This window comes from Panicum virgatum, unplaced genomic scaffold (assembly GCF_016808335.1).
Source record: "Panicum virgatum strain AP13 unplaced genomic scaffold, P.virgatum_v5 scaffold_4502, whole genome shotgun sequence".
Lineage (NCBI taxonomy): Eukaryota > Viridiplantae > Streptophyta > Magnoliopsida > Poales > Poaceae > Panicum > Panicum virgatum.
Genome location: NW_024376394.1, coordinates 5,502 through 24,282, shown reverse-complemented (window position 1 = coordinate 24,282; position 18,781 = coordinate 5,502). Strand labels below are relative to the sequence as shown.

The 18,781-nt window shown below is 46.4% G+C and overlaps 2 long non-coding RNA genes across 3 annotated transcripts; both read right to left on the bottom strand.

The window, feature by feature from the left end:
• Positions 1 to 755: 755 nt before the first annotated feature.
• Positions 756 to 2,429, bottom strand: LOC120694272. Its single transcript, XR_005683410.1, has 2 exons — positions 1,157 to 2,429; positions 756 to 1,068 (listed from the first exon to the last, which is right to left on the bottom strand). It is a non-coding gene; the product is annotated as an uncharacterized LOC120694272 (long non-coding RNA).
• Positions 2,430 to 12,506: 10,077 nt separating this feature from the next.
• LOC120694273 lies at positions 12,507 to 14,199 on the bottom strand. Of its 2 annotated transcripts, XR_005683412.1 has the most exons (3): positions 13,735 to 14,199; positions 12,908 to 13,027; positions 12,507 to 12,819 (listed from the first exon to the last, which is right to left on the bottom strand). It is a non-coding gene; the product is annotated as an uncharacterized LOC120694273 (long non-coding RNA). The 2 variants fall into 2 exon arrangements; XR_005683411.1 differs by lacking the exon at positions 13,735 to 14,199 and having other exon boundaries at positions 12,908 to 13,508.
• Between the last annotated feature and the right edge of the window lie 4,582 nt (positions 14,200 to 18,781).

The window sequence follows — 18,781 nt, the reverse complement described above, 5'->3', positions numbered from 1 at the left end:
AAACAGGCCAATCTAGTTTGTCTGAACGTCAATTATATAAAAACGGAGGGAGTAAGATATATTTATTGTAACCATCCAAAACATCAACACATGACGTGGAGCATGCATGTGTGTCAATTCAGGCATAGAATCTGGAATGGGCATATTGGGTAACCTCAAATTCAGTTGTTTGGATTGCTTCGGTATTGCTAAGGGGAAACGAGCCTCAATACCGAGTTTTTTGAGCCACGCTCGCCTATGTCCACACACAATTCCGATCCGAATTTGGCTGCCTCCCCTTCCCCACTCTTCCTCCGCCTCGCTTGCTCATATCCAGCCATCTTCCGCCGTCGCCTTCTCCCCGTCAGTACACCTCAACCCGAATCTCCTCTGGTTCTGCAACATTTCTGTGTGTAGCTTGCTCCGCCAACCTCACTCACTACTCCAGCGCCCCCCATCACCGCCGGTTCGAAATGAGCATCACCAACGGTTCGGGGGGCGTTGGATTTATGTCGATGGTGATGGGAGGGGCTACAACCGGCGGTGATGGGGGGCGCATCACCGCCGGTTCGAAAACCGTTGTTACGAACCGGCGGTGATGACCATTTTCCCATTAAAAAAATATATTCATATATTAATATTGCACCATTTGTATAGCATATATAATATATAATTATTGCAGCAGAATTCAGCCATAAAATGCATACAGCTAATAAAAAATAATATATTACAGGCTAATAGCTACATAATATTGTTGGATCCATTGGTAATTCAAATTGCATCCATCAAACATCCGGTCCATATCAAGTTCCATTGATCAAGGTAGTGACTGGCAACATACCATTATTCTTCCAATAATATTACAGGAACAACATGTGGTATAGAAAACAAATACATTGTTGCTGATATGTAGTAATTTTAATGAGCAGAAATATTCATAGATATTCCAGTAGCAAGTTACAATCAACTCAGTTGAAAACTATTGAATCAATCTGACAGGACTTGATCTACTTAACACAAACGTAAAAAGATTCTTCAGCAATGCATATGAGCTCACATGCTACTCCAAGTTGCACCCATCATGTCTCTCTAACCCATAAAAACAAATTATTAGATTGGTGAAAATGGAACAATATATTAGGTGGAAGCATGCAGGTGAAAAGTAAGACATAATTACCTTACAATTACGCCTTCTTGATATATATCATTAGGAATCAGCATACAATTTCATAATGCTCAGTTCAGCTTCCTCAATTTGAAATAAACTTACAATAAATATATGGAGATGTGCTACTGCCTAAATGTTAAACATAAAATAGTAAACACATAATAAAGTATATGGAGATGTGTAAAAATATTGAGATGAGAGCAGTGAGCACTTTCTGTAATGATAATGAGTGAGACAATTGAATATAGTGTTGCATATTTGTCTTGGGGTAGCCAAATTATGGCACCAACTGCCATCAGTCATTAGGGGAAAGAAAGGGTAGAAACCCTGCTAGTATTTCCCATAAACAATTAAAGATGAGGATAGTCATTGTAAAAAGTAACCTTGAACTAGTGCACAGAAGTTTCACATATACCTATTCATAAGAGTGCATAAGTAATAGCAAGACATACAATTTGTATGACTACAAAATTAGTTGAAACATCTGTCAGTAAACTTCAGGTTCATCCCTATGTGATATATGTTTTTGTATTGTACTAAACAGATTAGTCCAATACAAAGCTAACTACAGAGCACAACTTTGCAGACATAAGTGACAGATTTAGAGATGCTCATACTGAAAGAAATGTTCGATTTTATAGTATAGAAATGCAGGATAAGAAAGTTCAGTTTATCATGCCAAGATAATCAACAACTCTACCAGCATAGTTTGCTCGAGAAGCAGTAAAATTACACTTCGCATTTTGTCAAAATAGTTTGTTGTTGAGTACAAACCTAGTACTAGTAGCATGTCGCTGCCTCAAATAGACATATGAACAAGTGGAGCTTGTACTTACAGATTCAAAGGCATATACAGGCACCATAAACAACAGCTATGATCCACTTCTGCTCCTGTAGAATTTCAACTATTAGAAAATGAATTGTTCACAACAGGTTACATTTGAGACATTTCACCTAACAGCTGACAGGCAGAGGAAAGTAGATGTTGTATACTCGCAACAAAGGAAAATCAGAACGGAACTTTAAAATCCTAGAACAGGGAGGCTGGGGTGTGGGATTGCATTCTCACTGTTCGCTGAGGAGCTTGGGGTAGTCACGCGTGGCTCGGCGCCAGGAGCGGTACACCTGCGCAGGCCCCATGAGGATCTCAACGTGGTCGAGCCTGCGGAGGACGGCCGCGAACACGTCCAGGGCAGCGCCGCCCAGCCCTAGCCTCCTGGTGGCCCTCCACGGCTCGGGTGGGGTAGGGTCCGGGGCAGCGGGCCCGGACCTACGCGCGAAGGCAGTGGCAGCCACGGCGCCGCTACGAGGCCCCTCGCGCGTGCGACGACCGCCGGCGCACCCGTGGCGGCGGCGGCTGCGGGGTGGTCGCGCTTGAGAGCGAAGGTGGCGGGCGGGGTCAGCCACGACGGTCGGCGAGGGTGGGAGTTGGAGCGAGAGCCGGCTGGGGCTGATGAGCCGGCTGGCGATGGGAACTGCAGTGGGGTAGATCTGAGGACGGGAGGAAGAAGGGGTTGGAATTTTTTACTGTACAGCCTCATCACCGCCGGTTCATAACAAGAACTGGCGGTGATGTTTCTCATCACCGCCGGTTCGTGGCTGGAACCGGTGGTGATGGTCGGCGACCTCATCACCGCCGGTTCGTAACACGAACCGGCGGTGATGATGGACATCACTACCGGTCCCAACGGCCACTACGGCCACCTACTTTGGACCCGGCGGTGATGAGGCATCACCGCCGGTTCGTTTTGAACCGTTGGTGATAGCCCGTTTGCTATGACCAGTTCAGTTGTAGTGACTGCCTGTTTAGATACGGTTGCTGTTTTCCCCACCACATGTGAGGAACGGAGCTAACAATTAATTCATGGAGAAAAGCATAGAACAAACAGATTGTTAAAAGGGTGACTTAATTCCTACTCTAATTAGGATTCAGGAAAAGGGGTGCTAGGATTTCTAGTTCTACTAGGACTTGAGCATGTAATCCTATTTGGAATAGGACTCCTTCTTGTATGTTGGAGAGCCTTAGAGGGACTATAATTTAGAGGAATTTTGGTGGTGGTTTCACAATTTTTGGATGAAATTTGAGAAAGTTATGAGGGTTTAAAGATTGGAACTTTGGAAAAAGGGGAAGGAGGGAATACTCCTGGCATATTCCCTGCCCAGGGGTAATTCTATGAATTACAGGTTTATTGGGGGTTGTTTCGTAAGATTTAAGGGTTTGTGATTTTTGAGGGGCTTCACTGCAAATGTAGGGGCTTATCCGTGATTAGTTGAAACTACAGGGGCTTCGGTGTGAGGTCCCAAGGGTTAGCTCGCAAAACTGCGCATCCAAGGACGGCGGACCCCAAATTGTGAAAGCTCAGGTGCTAAAACATAAAAACAAGGGCCTAGACGCAATTACTTTTGAACTGTGCTGGACTGCGAGTTGATTTGCAGAAAACCCAGGGGCTCTTTAGCAAATATGCGCGGCGCTGACCGGTGCCCGGTCGGTTGACTCGGGTTCAAACAGATCTGGGCCGTTGGATTTGGATCGGATGGTCCGGACCCCTTCTGGTGTCATTCTAATCTGGATCGTCCGTTCACGATCGGACGTTCCGGACCCAATCTGGGATTGTCCTAATCGGGATCGTCCGTTCACGATCGGACGTTCCGGGCCCGATCTGGGATCGTTCTAATCTGGATCGTCCGTTCACGATCGGACGTCCAGGAGTGGTTGGGCTCGCAGGCGGCGGTGCTGAGTCACCGGAGACGCGCGTCTGCGGCGGCGCGCGGCGGTGAACTCATCGGAGTAACGCATCTGTGCGATTCTGACCTCGATTCAGCTCGAGCTTGGGACCAGGAGCTAGAGCATGGCATGGGTGATTTACCTAGGGCATCTGCGCGGGCCTACAGTAAGCTGAGCGGGGTGTGCACTCGGCAAGGCGGCACTGCGGCTCTCGGGCTAGGCCGAACTCGGCCATGCGCGCGAAGGGGGGGAGAGAGTAGAGTAGAGGAGAGGCCAAATTGAGAGGGAGAATGGGAGGCGGCGCGTATTGCGTACTCACCGGGCAGCTCACGGGTGCAGGAGGCAGCCGGAGGCGAGCTCGATGCGGCGAGGGGTGGCGGTGTTCGGGGTAGTGCGCGTGGAGAACGACGGAGGGAGTGGCGAAGTGATTGAAAGGGGCTATAGAGCTTGAGGCCGGTGTGGTGGTGCTCAGGGAGCTCCGGGGAGAGGTATTTATAGGCCCGAGAGGCGGTTCGTGCGAAGGGGTGAAGCTTCGGGAGACGCCGTTCATGGCGGAGGCTCGGTGGGGGCCCTGTAGGGGCTGGGGATGGGTGTGCGAGCGCGTGGGGTAGGGCCGGCTTTGGCGCTGTACGAGGTGGGGGAAAACAGGGCCGAACGCTACGGGGCTGAGGCTGCGCGACGCGTGGCGTGGCGGAGTGTAGGGGACGGGGGCGCAAGGTGGAAGACGGCGGAGGCGTCGGGGGTCGGGGCGCCTTCGTGCACAGGAGACGGAAGGGAGCGGGCTGAAGGCGGGTTCTGCGGGGAGATGGGCCGACCTGGGCCGCGGCGCGGGGAAAGGTGAAGTTGGTCCGCAGACCCGGGAGGGAAAAGAAGAAAAGAAAGGGATGGGCCACGCAGAGAGAATGGAAAAGCTGGCCCAAAGTGAATAGGAGCATTTCACGGTTTTTCAGAGGAGTTTTGAATTGGAATTTGAAGGGATTCCAAAAGTTCAATTTTTTAGTGAGACTTTTAAATTAGTTTTGAAAATAGGTCGTTACTGTTATAAAGGATGCAAGGAGATGCGATTTAGACAGGTTTAGGCCGCCTAATACTTGAAGCCATCCTCCATCACATGATCGGCTAGAAGTAACCTGATCAACGTTTGAGCCACTTCATCTTGTGTGTTGACTGATGGGTGCCACAAATGCCCTCATGTACCTCATGCATGAACTCCTTTGCTTTGTTAGGTCCAACACACTTCAACTGTTATCCTTTGGTTCGGTAATATAACTCTTCACCCACAAAGGTATCCTTCACTTTCTTGTACTGAATCCTCTTGCTTGCCCGCCAAGCCAGATTCTTCAAGGAGTTGAAGATATCAGTTTCCTGAAACAGAGCGGAGAAACCATTTTCTGTAGTAAAACAGAAGCAGTACGTGTTAAGTTTACGTAGTTCCATACTTCCATGCCACCTCTTCAGCCTTAATTAGTACAATTTTTTTTGAAACTTCGTACAAATAGTTTTGAATTCAAGGACATGATGCTAGCGTCTAGTTAATGTTTTAAAAAGGCAAAAGAGTTTGTCGGTTAAAGAGACGGCAGCCTCGCATGATTCATTGGGTTAGCCTATTGCTTTATTCCTTTGGACCAAGATGAGGGCTTTTTTTTCCTTATTTCCTTTATGGACTAGTCAACGCCAGTTACAGAGAGATAGTACAATGGTACGTACGTCGTCACTTCAGAAAATATGCATTTTTCTGTCAGTTTAGTTAATTTTCAACAAAAAAAGCTGATATTAATCGGCTTATTATAATTGGTCATAGAAAGACAGCATCAAATACATTAATTATCATCGTCTTCACCATTTGGCATTCATAAATTTAATTTTCATCAGTTCTCATAGGCCGACGTTAATTAACGGAAATAAACCCAATGTCCAGCACAATCCCTATTTCTGCTCTCTTTTTGCGCCGGGCCCTTTCTGCTTGCCGGCTCTGGATCTGGCAGGAGCTCGCACCGACTGGCGGTGTTCGCTCTACCCGCTTCGTGCCCGGCCGCACAATCCTGCCCGCCCTGTCCTGTTGCTAGTGCTGCCTCCATGCATGGTCCTGATGGACTTGTATTGGATTTGGGAATAGGACATCCTATGTATTTACTCATCTCTTTGCGGATGTACTCTGAATTTTTAATGTGTTGAATTCAAAGTTACGGATTTGATATGTTCTGAGATGGAGATAATTGGTGATAGCTAAGGTATCCTAGCTAGGGTCTATCATGGTAGACGTGTTTGGTGGTCACATCCAAGAATTCCAGTCCGTCATGTAGAAGCAAAAGTCACAAGTCATAACACATGCAGTTCTCCGATCTTGAGTACCATAATGGACAAGATACCAAACAAGCTAGCTACAGAAGGAACATTCAGACTAATCATCAGCAGATTACAGTGGCACCAACATATATAGCCACAGCATACAAATACAATGGATCATACTCGCACAAAGAAATATAGAAGCACACACAACACAAAACACCAAGATAATTGAAAGAAACGAGGGATTATATATTTGTATTAAACCACACCTGCGGCCGACGTACCAGCACCGCCGCTAGCGTCACCGGGACTACCAGAAGCAGTCGCCCTGCAGGTGGTATCTACAGTACTGGTTGGCCGGTTGACGATTCCGGCATGGTTGAGCAACGCCCAGAGAAGCGTAATGAGTTCGCCGCCACGGGCAATGGACTCCTTGTGCCCCTTCAGATTGTCTGACGGCGCGACGTACAGGATCATCTCCGACCAAAAGCCGGCCAGCAACTTCCACGCCCGCTCCTCACCGTCGATCGTCTCCACAAGCTGCTTTCCAAGCTCCACTCCGTTCCTGAGCACCTCATGCTTGGACTTGGCACTCAATAGTTGGACCAGCTGCTGATAGTCCAGTGTCGATGAAGAATCAGCCAACGCCTGGCGGGCATCCTTGTGAACTGCCTCATACAGGCTCTTGCTCCAAGCTTCTTCGTCAGGGAGCAACTCCGGACACCAGGTCACGAGGTACGTGCAGTAGCGTGACAGACAAGCGGCAGTAGTCCTATAAGAACATGAAGTAACAAATGAAGAAGCTTTGTACCTCACCTCGAGGATGCTTGTGGCGATTTGCCATGTAAGTATAATATCAGACACGTTCTTGCTGTTGCAGGCCCAGAGTAACATTTTGCCTTCTTGACCCCAGCGGCAGAGAGAAGCTTTGCCATTCCTCAGTTGTCCAGCATTATCTCTGCTGAATATTAGTGCATTAAATATAGAAACCTTCATAGCTGAGTCGACCTTCCTCTTCTGGCATGGCAGACCGAAGAGACGCCTGACAAGTGCAAGCGGGGTTCTACTTGGACCAAGAGGCAGCACTGAGCATTGACCCATTTCCTCGTCCCAATGCTTCGTCAGCTTACACCTGTGTCGACCCAAAATATGGAGAGCCCATTTGCGCATGGAAGGGGAAAGCTCATCGTTCAGAAGGCGGCAAGTGAGGACTACTTTGGTCCAGTTGGAGTAAATGTGGGAAACTATGTCCCTCACCTCAGCTATCACGACAAACACCAAAAGCGATACCAGGGGTATCAAATCCAACTCAAGGATTCCCAAATGTAGTTGTGTTGCATTCTCACATCGGATAGTACACACCATCTGATAATTGTAACAATTCCTATTGATGATTATCATCCACACTGCAAGAAAGATGCAGTAACCTATGCTCGAGAGTGAGATAATGATGCCCATGATGGGCAGCCAACACATTGAATAAGAGATCGGGAGGGATGAGTAGTAACAATCGTGAAGGAAAGAAAGCTCATCAGCTATCACACCAAATACCCTGTCAGGCTCACAATCCTTGAGCAACAAGCTCCAGAAAAAACTGATTGCATTATCAAAGCCCGAGTAAGCTAGCTCGTATCCTGCAAATCGACATCTCAGCAACTTGAACAATGCAAAAGACAAGCACAAGTCTTTTAACCTTTGTGGTGCTGGTGCTGGAAGAAGCATGCTCGTGCTATCAAACTGCCAGACTCTGTCAATAGTCACCAAGCCTGTGGCTTTTAGCAGTGTCTCCCCTGATGAGTCATCCTTGAACACATACCCCTGAGGTTGCTTCTCCACCTGTATTGTCTCCTCTCCCATAACCAATAGACGGGGAGGCTCATGCTCGCTTGCCATTAGAGGTAGCTGTTGATGCATGTACCCAAAAACAAGACGAGGATTGCGCCCAAAAGCAAAGGATTGTTGTGCGTTTTTAACCGCATAATATTTGAATACCAGTTTGGCAATCGTGACGAGAAAGAGTAAGAGTTCAAGTTGATAAAGAACAATGAGGACGTAGGTTTGGTAGTTCTCAGTAACCTCTGTGAGGTGGCTGATGCCAAGGTAAAGGGTCCAGACCCCCTGAGCAAGCAGCTCAATAGGAGGCCCTATGCTTGGACCTTCTCTGTCATCAACAGCAACTACTACGCTGGTATTGATCATGATGTTCTGAACAAGTAATGCCCAGGTTACTACAATGACTGAGTGTTTGGCTGGATTGCACAATGCGACCAAAGCAGGGCTGGACGTATTCAAGTCGTTGATCCCATGAGGGATCAAGGTAGAGACCAATACAGTGCTGCTGGAGACAACTGTGGAAATGATAGGCAAGAACAAAGTGGTGGCACCGAGGAAGATAAAACGGGTGATAGGGTGGTGACGGTAGTGCTGGCCATAGGCACCTATCCCAACTATGAATCCCGCCATGATGGCACTGGCAAGAAGCAGCGCGTCCACACGCCACAACTTCTGATTGATGTCTGTGCGAAAGGAGTTCAACACATCTTGGTCGCACTCGGCGGCTCCGACATCATCAAAATCATACATTTAACCCCACGTTTAGGAACTGACTGAGCCCTGCTCAATGAAAAGTTTCAAGATTAGCTAAAATGTGCACCAAATATATCCGTCCCGCAAAATAGTGTTTTTTGGGTTTGTCCTAAGTCACAATCTTAAGTTTGACTAAGTTTGTAGAGAAAAATATCAACGTACATCACACCAGATTACTAAATTACGAAAATATAGTTCATACTAAATCTAATGAAGGTGATTTGGTGTCAGAAATATTTTTATTCTTTTGTATAAATTTAGTCAATCTCAGGACAGTTTGACTCTGGACAAACCCAAAAAATATTGTACCGCAGAACAGAGGGAAGTATACAGCAACCTAGCTATACATGGGTAATCACATGTTCGTTGTCGCACACGCATCACCACTAGTACTTAATAACACTATCGTGGAAAAATATAGAACTCATAAGCATCAAGCTAGCTGCAGAAACATTTATCTTTAGCTAATAATAAGACGAGGATAGATTCTTTTTCTGCCTCTAAAATTCATCCGTCGCTATATTGTTTAGTACGTTGTCTGTTTCCCTGCTTTCTCTGGAGTTTGAGAGGTTAACGATCGACGAATCGAGAGTTTGAGACCAGGCCACAAGTCTGACGATAGTGATCGTGAACAATAAGGGTGTGAGGGGGAAAGGGTGAAAGCCAGAGGCCAGCGTTGGACTGCTAGGGATAAGGTTCCACTGGTCAAGACCATTGTGCGACAAAAGATAAAACAAAAGATATTGCGGTTTCCTGCCATATGGCCCTGGGCAATGGGGAAGATTTTTGACCATCAGGAAAAAAGATAAAAATAAAACAATAGAGTTGACATGCTCGTCACTGACTGTCTATTTCCATATGAGAGCGCCTAGTAGCAGTCTTTCGTTTCGTCCGAGTCATATATCGGCAGGGTCCCTGTTCCTTGCTGGTGTTCATTCCACAATGAGTCCCAACTAAAAAAAATGTACTCCCGCCACTTACAAATGTATGGCGCGGTTAACTTTTGTTCAAAATTTTGATCCTTCGTCTTATTCAAAAAATTTACTTAAACATGTAACTTTATAAGTCATGATCACACTATCTTAGGTGATAAAACAAATCGCAACAAAATAAATGGTAACTTGTAAAATATTTTGAATGAGACGAAGAATTAAAGTTTTTTTAAAAAAGTCAACCATGTCATACATTTGTGAATGGAGGAGTGAGTAATAGATTTTGCAAGTAATTTACTAAAATTTATGTTTCTTGTATGTGACTATCCTTTACGAAAGTATTGTATGGTATAGAATTGTAGATATGGTTTACTAGAATCGTTGTCCGGTGATGTGATATACTTGGACCTATATATGCCTTTGCTACCTATAAACTTTTTAACTAATTTACTAGATAGACTTTATGGGTGGTTATCCTTTTATGAGAATGCCATAAATTATTTTCTAGAATCAAAGTCCTTTTGCATGCCTTATTTACTATAATATATGCCACTACTCTCATAAGTTTTGTAAGTAATTTATTGGACCTTAAGCTATTTTATGTGGTTAATCATATACGATAATATTTTAAAATGATTTACTAGAATCCAAGTCCTCATCTGTGATTTATGAGGAATATATGGCATATACCCATGTAATAATTCAAACACGAAAACTAGGATGAAAAAAATTCCACAATGATGTACTCGAGGAATGAAGCAGTTCGATTTGGTAATATACTCAACACTAGAACGGAATAAGGAGTAGGGCAGGACACAAGATGAGTACGCGCGCCACAAGTATTGGGTTGTTAAGTAGATCGAACACGCTAAAAAGGTAGTCGTACGAGAAATAAGAAGCAGAGTGTCATCTAATAACCCTATTTGTTTTGACACCAAAACACGTGAGAGGAGTACTCAAATTTCTATGGAAGTCGCGATGGCATCATAATCTGAAATCATGCAGGCTGCAAATAAAAATCTTCTATATGGCATACAGGTGGGATGAGTAGAAATCGATTTTTTGTGGCCGCTCAGTGCTCACTTCGATGGATGCATGGGTCGTACGGCTCAGTGCTCCTCCCTACGACTACGAGTCAACGCTCGCTCATCGGTGGGCAGCAAGGAAAATCAAGTAGCAGATCGAGATGCTGAAACAGCCGTTGATCTGCTGTTTTAATCCGATATTAACCAGAGCCCGGAAAGCCAGAACAAATCACCTCTACTCCATTTTGGAGAAAAGCAGGAAGAGCAAGAGGACAGTGCTCCGGATATGATTGCTGAAAGGAAGAGAGAAGAGGACAGTGCTGCAAATCACCTCTAACACCTCTTGATCTGCCGGAGCTGCCGCTGGCTCGCACACGGATCCGAGACGACGTCTGCTGGTGTTCCAGTCAACGAAGCCGGAGGAGACTAGCTGAGGTGAGGCCGCGATTGAGATTCGTTGAATTGCCTATTGCAATTGCAAGTCAGTGCCCATCTTCAAATCGATCGCCGGATATCTTATGTGGCTGGGCCCTGCACACGTCGACTTCTGGCAGGAATGGTATGTGCCTGAGGCGCTCGGATTCTCCCATGATCTAAGTCTACTTATTATACTATATAATCATGCATTTTAATTCTTCAATAAAATATTTAATTAATGTTCCTTAATTTCCCTAGTCATAGGAATAGCTGTTTCATTCATCGACGAGCCTCTTGATTTCGATACGTATGAAATAATTGAGTCTCCTTGCAAAGGTTTTCTTTATCGGTAAATTAAAAATATCGGAGGTCACCCATAAACAGGATAAACAGAATATATCGGAAATATTGTGACAAATTTAAATTTTTTAAAAAATTTGATAGAATTTCGCTTGAAAAATTTGATAGAATTTCGCTTAAAACATATGGACTAGGCGCGCGGGGGCGGGAGAAGGCCGAAATTTTTGGCCCGTACAGAAAAAAGGACCCCACCGATGCAAAGGATATATCGGATTTATCGGTGAATATCGGCCGATAAAAAAATCATTGGTCCTTGCTACTGCTGCTATGTACTATCTCCATTCGTGAATGATTGACGTTTCGGACAGCATTTTTCTACTAAAAACAGGCCAATCTAGTTTGTCTGAACGTCAATTATATAAAAACGGAGGGAGTAAGATATATTTATTGTAACCATCCAAAACATCAACACATGACGTGGAGCATGCATGTGTGTCAATTCAGGCATAGAATCTGGAATGGGCATATTGGGTAACCTCAAATTCAGTTGTTTGGATTGCTTCGGTATTGCTAAGGGGAAACGAGCCTCAATACCGAGTTTTTTGAGCCACGCTCGCCTATGTCCACACACAATTCCGATCCGAATTTGGCTGCCTCCCCTTCCCCACTCTTCCTCCGCCTCGCTTGCTCATATCCAGCCATCTTCCGCCGTCGCCTTCTCCCCGTCAGTACACCTCAACCCGAATCTCCTCTGGTTCTGCAACATTTCTGTGTGTAGCTTGCTCCGCCAACCTCACTCACTACTCCAGCGCCCCCCATCACCGCCGGTTCGAAATGAGCATCACCAACGGTTCGGGGGGCGTTGGATTTATGTCGATGGTGATGGGAGGGGCTACAACCGGCGGTGATGACCATTTTCCCATTAAAAAAATATATTCATATATTAATATTGCACCATTTGTATAGCATATATAATATATAATTATTGCAGCAGAATTCAGCCATAAAATGCATACAGCTAATAAAAAATAATATATTACAGGCTAATAGCTACATAATATTGTTGGATCCATTGGTAATTCAAATTGCATCCATCAAACATCCGGTCCATATCAAGTTCCATTGATCAAGGTAGTGACTGGCAACATACCATTATTCTTCCAATAATATTACAGGAACAACATGTGGTATAGAAAACAAATACATTGTTGCTGATATGTAGTAATTTTAATGAGCAGAAATATTCATAGATATTCCAGTAGCAAGTTACAATCAACTCAGTTGAAAACTATTGAATCAATCTGACAGGACTTGATCTACTTAACACAAACGTAAAAAGATTCTTCAGCAATGCATATGAGCTCACATGCTACTCCAAGTTGCACCCATCATGTCTCTCTAACCCATAAAAACAAATTATTAGATTGGTGAAAATGGAACAATATATTAGGTGGAAGCATGCAGGTGAAAAGTAAGACATAATTACCTTACAATTACGCCTTCTTGATATATATCATTAGGAATCAGCATACAATTTCATAATGCTCAGTTCAGCTTCCTCAATTTGAAATAAACTTACAATAAATATATGGAGATGTGCTACTGCCTAAATGTTAAACATAAAATAGTAAACACATAATAAAGTATATGGAGATGTGTAAAAATATTGAGATGAGAGCAGTGAGCACTTTCTGTAATGATAATGAGTGAGACAATTGAATATAGTGTTGCATATTTGTCTTGGGGTAGCCAAATTATGGCACCAACTGCCATCAGTCATTAGGGGAAAGAAAGGGTAGAAACCCTGCTAGTATTTCCCATAAACAATTAAAGATGAGGATAGTCATTGTAAAAAGTAACCTTGAACTAGTGCACAGAAGTTTCACATATACCTATTCATAAGAGTGCATAAGTAATAGCAAGACATACAATTTGTATGACTACAAAATTAGTTGAAACATCTGTCAGTAAACTTCAGGTTCATCCCTATGTGATATATGTTTTTGTATTGTACTAAACAGATTAGTCCAATACAAAGCTAACTACAGAGCACAACTTTGCAGACATAAGTGACAGATTTAGAGATGCTCATATTGAAAGAAATGTTCGATTTTATAGTATAGAAATGCAGGATAAGAAAGTTCAGTTTATCATGCCAAGATAATCAACAACTCTACCAGCATAGTTTGCTCGAGAAGCAGTAAAATTACACTTCGCATTTTGTCAAAATAGTTTGTTGTTGAGTACAAACCTAGTACTAGTAGCATGTCGCTGCCTCAAATAGACATATGAACAAGTGGAGCTTGTACTTACAGATTCAAAGGCATATACAGGCACCATAAACAACAGCTATGATCCACTTCTGCTCCTGTAGAATTTCAACTATTAGAAAATGAATTGTTCACAACAGGTTACATTTGAGACATTTCACCTAACAGCTGACAGGCAGAGGAAAGTAGATGTTGTATACTCGCAACAAAGGAAAATCAGAACGGAACTTTAAAATCCTAGAACAGGGAGGCTGGGGTGTGGGATTGCATTCTCACTGTTCGCTGAGGAGCTTGGGGTAGTCACGCGTGGCTCGGCGCCAGGAGCGGTACACCTGCGCAGGCCCCATGAGGATCTCAACGTGGTCGAGCCTGCGGAGGACGGCCGCGAACACGTCCAGGGCAGCGCCGCCCAGCCCTAGCCTCCTGGTGGCCCTCCACGGCTCGGGTGGGGTAGGGTCCGGGGCAGCGGGCCCGGACCTACGCGCGAAGGCAGTGGCAGCCACGGCGCCGCTACGAGGCCCCTCGCGCGTGCGACGACCGCCGGCGCACCCGTGGCGGCGGCGGCTGCGGGGTGGTCGCGCTTGAGAGCGAAGGTGGCGGGCGGGGTCAGCCACGACGGTCGGCGAGGGTGGGAGTTGGAGCGAGAGCCGGCTGGGGCTGATGAGCCGGCTGGCGATGGGAACTGCAGTGGGGTAGATCTGAGGACGGGAGGAAGAAGGGGTTGGAATTTTTTACTGTACAGCCTCATCACCGCCGGTTCATAACAAGAACTGGCGGTGATGTTTCTCATCACCGCCGGTTCGTGGCTGGAACCGGTGGTGATGGTCGGCGACCTCATCACCGCCGGTTCGTAACACGAACCGGCGGTGATGATGGACATCACTGCCGGTCCCAACGGCCACTACGGCCACCTACTTTGGACCCGGCGGTGATGAGGCATCACCGCCGGTTCGTTTTGAACCGTTGGTGATAGCCCGTTTGCTATGACCAGTTCAGTTGTAGTGACTGCCTGTTTAGATACGGTTGCTGTTTTCCCCACCACATGTGAGGAACGGAGCTAACAATTAATTCATGGAGAAAAGCATAGAACAAACAGATTGTTAAAAGGGTGACTTAATTCCTACTCTAATTAGGATTCAGGAAAAGGGGTGCTAGGATTTCTAGTTCTACTAGGACTTGAGCATGTAATCCTATTTGGAATAGGACTCCTTCTTGTATGTTGGAGAGCCTTAGAGGGACTATAATTTAGAGGAATTTTGGTGGTGGTTTCACAATTTTTGGATGAAATTTGAGAAAGTTATGAGGGTTTAAAGATTGGAACTCTGGAAAAAGGGGAAGGAGGGAATACTCCTGGCATATTCCCTGCCCAGGGGTAATTCTATGAATTACAGGTTTATTGGGGGTTGTTTCGTAAGATTTAAGGGTTTGTGATTTTTGAGGGGCTTCACTGCAAATGTAGGGGCTTATCCGTGATTAGTTGAAACTACAGGGGCTTCGGTGTGAGGTCCCAAGGGTTAGCTCGCAAAACTGCGCATCCAAGGACGGCGGACCCCAAATTGTGAAAGCTCAGGTGCTAAATCATAAAAACAAGGGCCTAGACGCAATTACTTTTGAACTGTGCTGGACTGCGAGTTGATTTGCAGAAAACCCAGGGGCTCTTTAGCAAATATGCGCGGCGCTGACCGGTGCCCGGTCGGTTGACTCGGGTTCAAACAGATCTGGGCCGTTGGATTTGGATCGGATGGTCCGGACCCCATCTGGTGTCATTCTAATCTGGATCGTCCGTTCACGATCGGACGTTCCGGACCCAATCTGGGATTGTCCTAATCGGGATCGTCCGTTCACGATCGGACGTTCCGGGCCCGATCTGGGATCGTTCTAATCTGGATCGTCCGTTCACGATCGGACGTCCAGGAGTGGTTGGGCTCGCAGGAGGCGGTGCTGAGTCACCGGAGACGCGCGTCTGCGGCGGTGCGCGGCGGTGAACTCATCGGAGTAACGCATCTGTGCGATTCTGACCTCGATTCAGCTCGAGCTTGGGACCAGGAGCTAGAGCATGGCATGGGTGATTTACCTAGGGCATCTGCGCGGGCCTACATTAAGCTGAGCGGGGTGTGCACTCGGCAAGGCGGCACTGCGGCTCTCGGGCTAGGCCGAACTCGGCCATGCGCGCGAAGGGGGGGAGAGAGTAGAGTAGAGGAGAGGCCAAATTGAGAGGGAGAATGGGAGGCGGCGCGTATTGCGTACTCACCGGGCAGCTCACGGGTGCAGGAGGCAGCCGGAGGCGAGCTCGATGCGGCGAGGGGTGGCGGTGTTCGGGGTAGTGCGCGTGGAGAACGACGGAGGGAGTGGCGAAGTGATTGAAAGGGGCTATAGAGCTTGAGGCCGGTGTGGTGGTGCTCAGGGAGCTCCGGGGAGAGGTATTTATAGGCCCGAGAGGCGGTTCGTGCGAAGGGGTGAAGCTTCGGGAGACGCCGTTCATGGCGGAGGCTAGGTGGGGGCCCTGTAGGGGCTGGGGATGGGTGTGCGAGCGCGTGGGGTAGGGCCGGCTTTGGCGCTGTACGAGGTGGGGGAAAACAGGGCCGAACGCTACGGGGCTGAGGCTGCGCGACGCGTGGCGTGGCGGAGTGTAGGGGACGGGGGCGCAAGGTGGAAGACGGCGGAGGCGTCGGGGTTCGGGGCGCCTTCGTGCACAGGAGACGGAAGGGAGCGGGCTGAAGGCGGGTTCTGCGGGGAGATGGGCCGACCTGGGCCGCGGCGCGGGGAAAGGTGAAGTTGGTCCGCAGACCCGGGAGGGAAAAGAAGAAAAGAAAGGGATGGGCCACGCAGAGAGAATGGAAAAGCTGGCCCAAAGTGAATAGGAGCATTTCACGGTTTTTCAGAGGAGTTTTGAATTGGAATTTGAAGGGATTCCAAAAGTTCAATTTTTTAGTGAGACTTTTAAATTAGTTTTGAAAATAGGTCGTTACTGTTATAAAGGATGCAAGGAGATGCGATTTAGACAGGTTTAGGCCGCCTAATACTTGAAGCCATCCTCCATCACATGATCGGCTAGAAGTAACCTGATCAACGTTTGAGCCACTTCATCTTGTGTGTTGACTGATGGGTGCCACAAATGCCCTCATGTACCTCATGCATGAACTCCTTTGCTTTGTTAGGTCCAACACACTTCAATTGTTATCCTTTGGTTCGGTAATATAACTCTTCACCCACAAAGGTATCCTTCACTTTCTTGTACTGAATCCTCTTGCTTGCCCGCCAAGCCAGATTCTTCAAGGAGTTGAAGATATCAGTTTCCTGAAACAGAGCGGAGAAACCATTTTCTGTAGTAAAACAGAAGCAGTACGTGTTAAGTTTACGTAGTTCCATACTTCCATGCCACCTCTTCAGCCTTAATTAGTACAATTTTTTTTGAAACTTCGTACAAATAGTTTTGAATTCAAGGACATGATGCTAGCGTCTAGTTAATGTTTTAAAAAGGCAAAAGAGTTTGTCGGTTAAAGAGACGGCAGCCTCGCATGATTCATTGGGTTAGCCTATTGCTTTATTCCTTTGGACCAAGATGAGGGCTTTTTTTTCCTTATTTCCTTTATGGACCAGTCAACGCCAGTTACAGAGAGATAGTACAATGGTACGTACGTCGTCACTTCAGAAAATATGCATTTTTCTGTCAGTTTAGTTAATTTTCGTTTGTTTTCAACAAAAAAAGCTGATATTAATCGGCTTATTATAATTGGTCATAGAAAGACAGCATCAAATACATTAATTATCATCGTCTTCACCATTTGGCATTCATAAATTTAATTTTCATCAGTTCTCATAGGCCGACGTTAATTAACGGAAATAAACCCAATGTCCAGCACAATCCCTATTTCTGCTCTCTTTTTGCGCCGGGCCCTTTCTGCTTGCCGGCTCTGGATCTGGCAGGAGCTCGCACCGACTGGCGGTGTTCGCTCTACCCGCTTCGTGCCCGGCCGCACAATCCTGCCCGCCCTGTCCTGTTGCTAGTGCTGCCTCCATGCATGGTCCTGATGGACTTGTATTGGATTTGGGAATAGGACATCCTATGTATTTACTCATCTCTTTGCGGATGTACTCTGAATTTTTAATGTGTTGAATTCAAAGTTACGGATTTGATATGTTCTGAGATGGAGATAATTGGTGATAGCTAAGGTATCCTAGCTAGGGTCTATCATGGTAGACGTGTTTGGTGGTCACATCCAAGAATTCCAGTCCGTCATGTAGAAGCAAAAGTCACAAGTCATAACACATGCAGTTCTCCGATCTTGAGTACCATAATGGACAAGATACCAAACAAGCTAGCTACAGAAGGAACATTCAGACTAATCATCAGCAGATTACAGTGGCACCAACATATATAGCCACAGCATACAAATACAATGGATCATGCTCGCACAAAGAAATATAGAAGCACACACAACACAAAACACCAAGATAATTGAAAGAAACGAGGGATTATATATTTGTATTAAACCACACCTGCGGCCGACGTACCAGCACCGCCGCTAGCGTCACCGGGACTCCCAGAAGCAGTCGCCCTGCAGGTGGTATCTACAGTACTGGTTGGCCGGTTGACGATTCCGGCATGGTTGAGCAACGCCCAGAGAAGCGTAATGAGTTCGCCGCCACGGGCAATGGACTCCTTGTGCCCCTTCAGATTGTCTGACGGCGCGACGTACAGGATCATCTCCGACCAAAAGCCGGCCAGCAACTTCCACGCCCGCTCCTCACCGTCGATCGTCTCCACAAGCTGCTTTCCAAGCTCCACTCCGTTCCTGAGCACCTCATGCTTGGACTTGGCACTCAATAGTTGGACCAGCTGCTGATAGTCCAGTGTCGATGAAGAATCAGCCAACGCCTGGCGGGCATCCTTGTGAACTGCCTCATACAGGCTCTTGCTCCAAGCTTCTTCGTCAGGGAGCAACTCCGGACACCAGGTCACGAGGTACGTGCAGTAGCGTGACAGACAAGCGGCAGTAGTCCTATAAGAACATGAAGTAACAAATGAAGAAGCTTTGTACCTCACCTCGAGGATGCTTGTGGCGATTTGCCATGTAAGTATAATATCA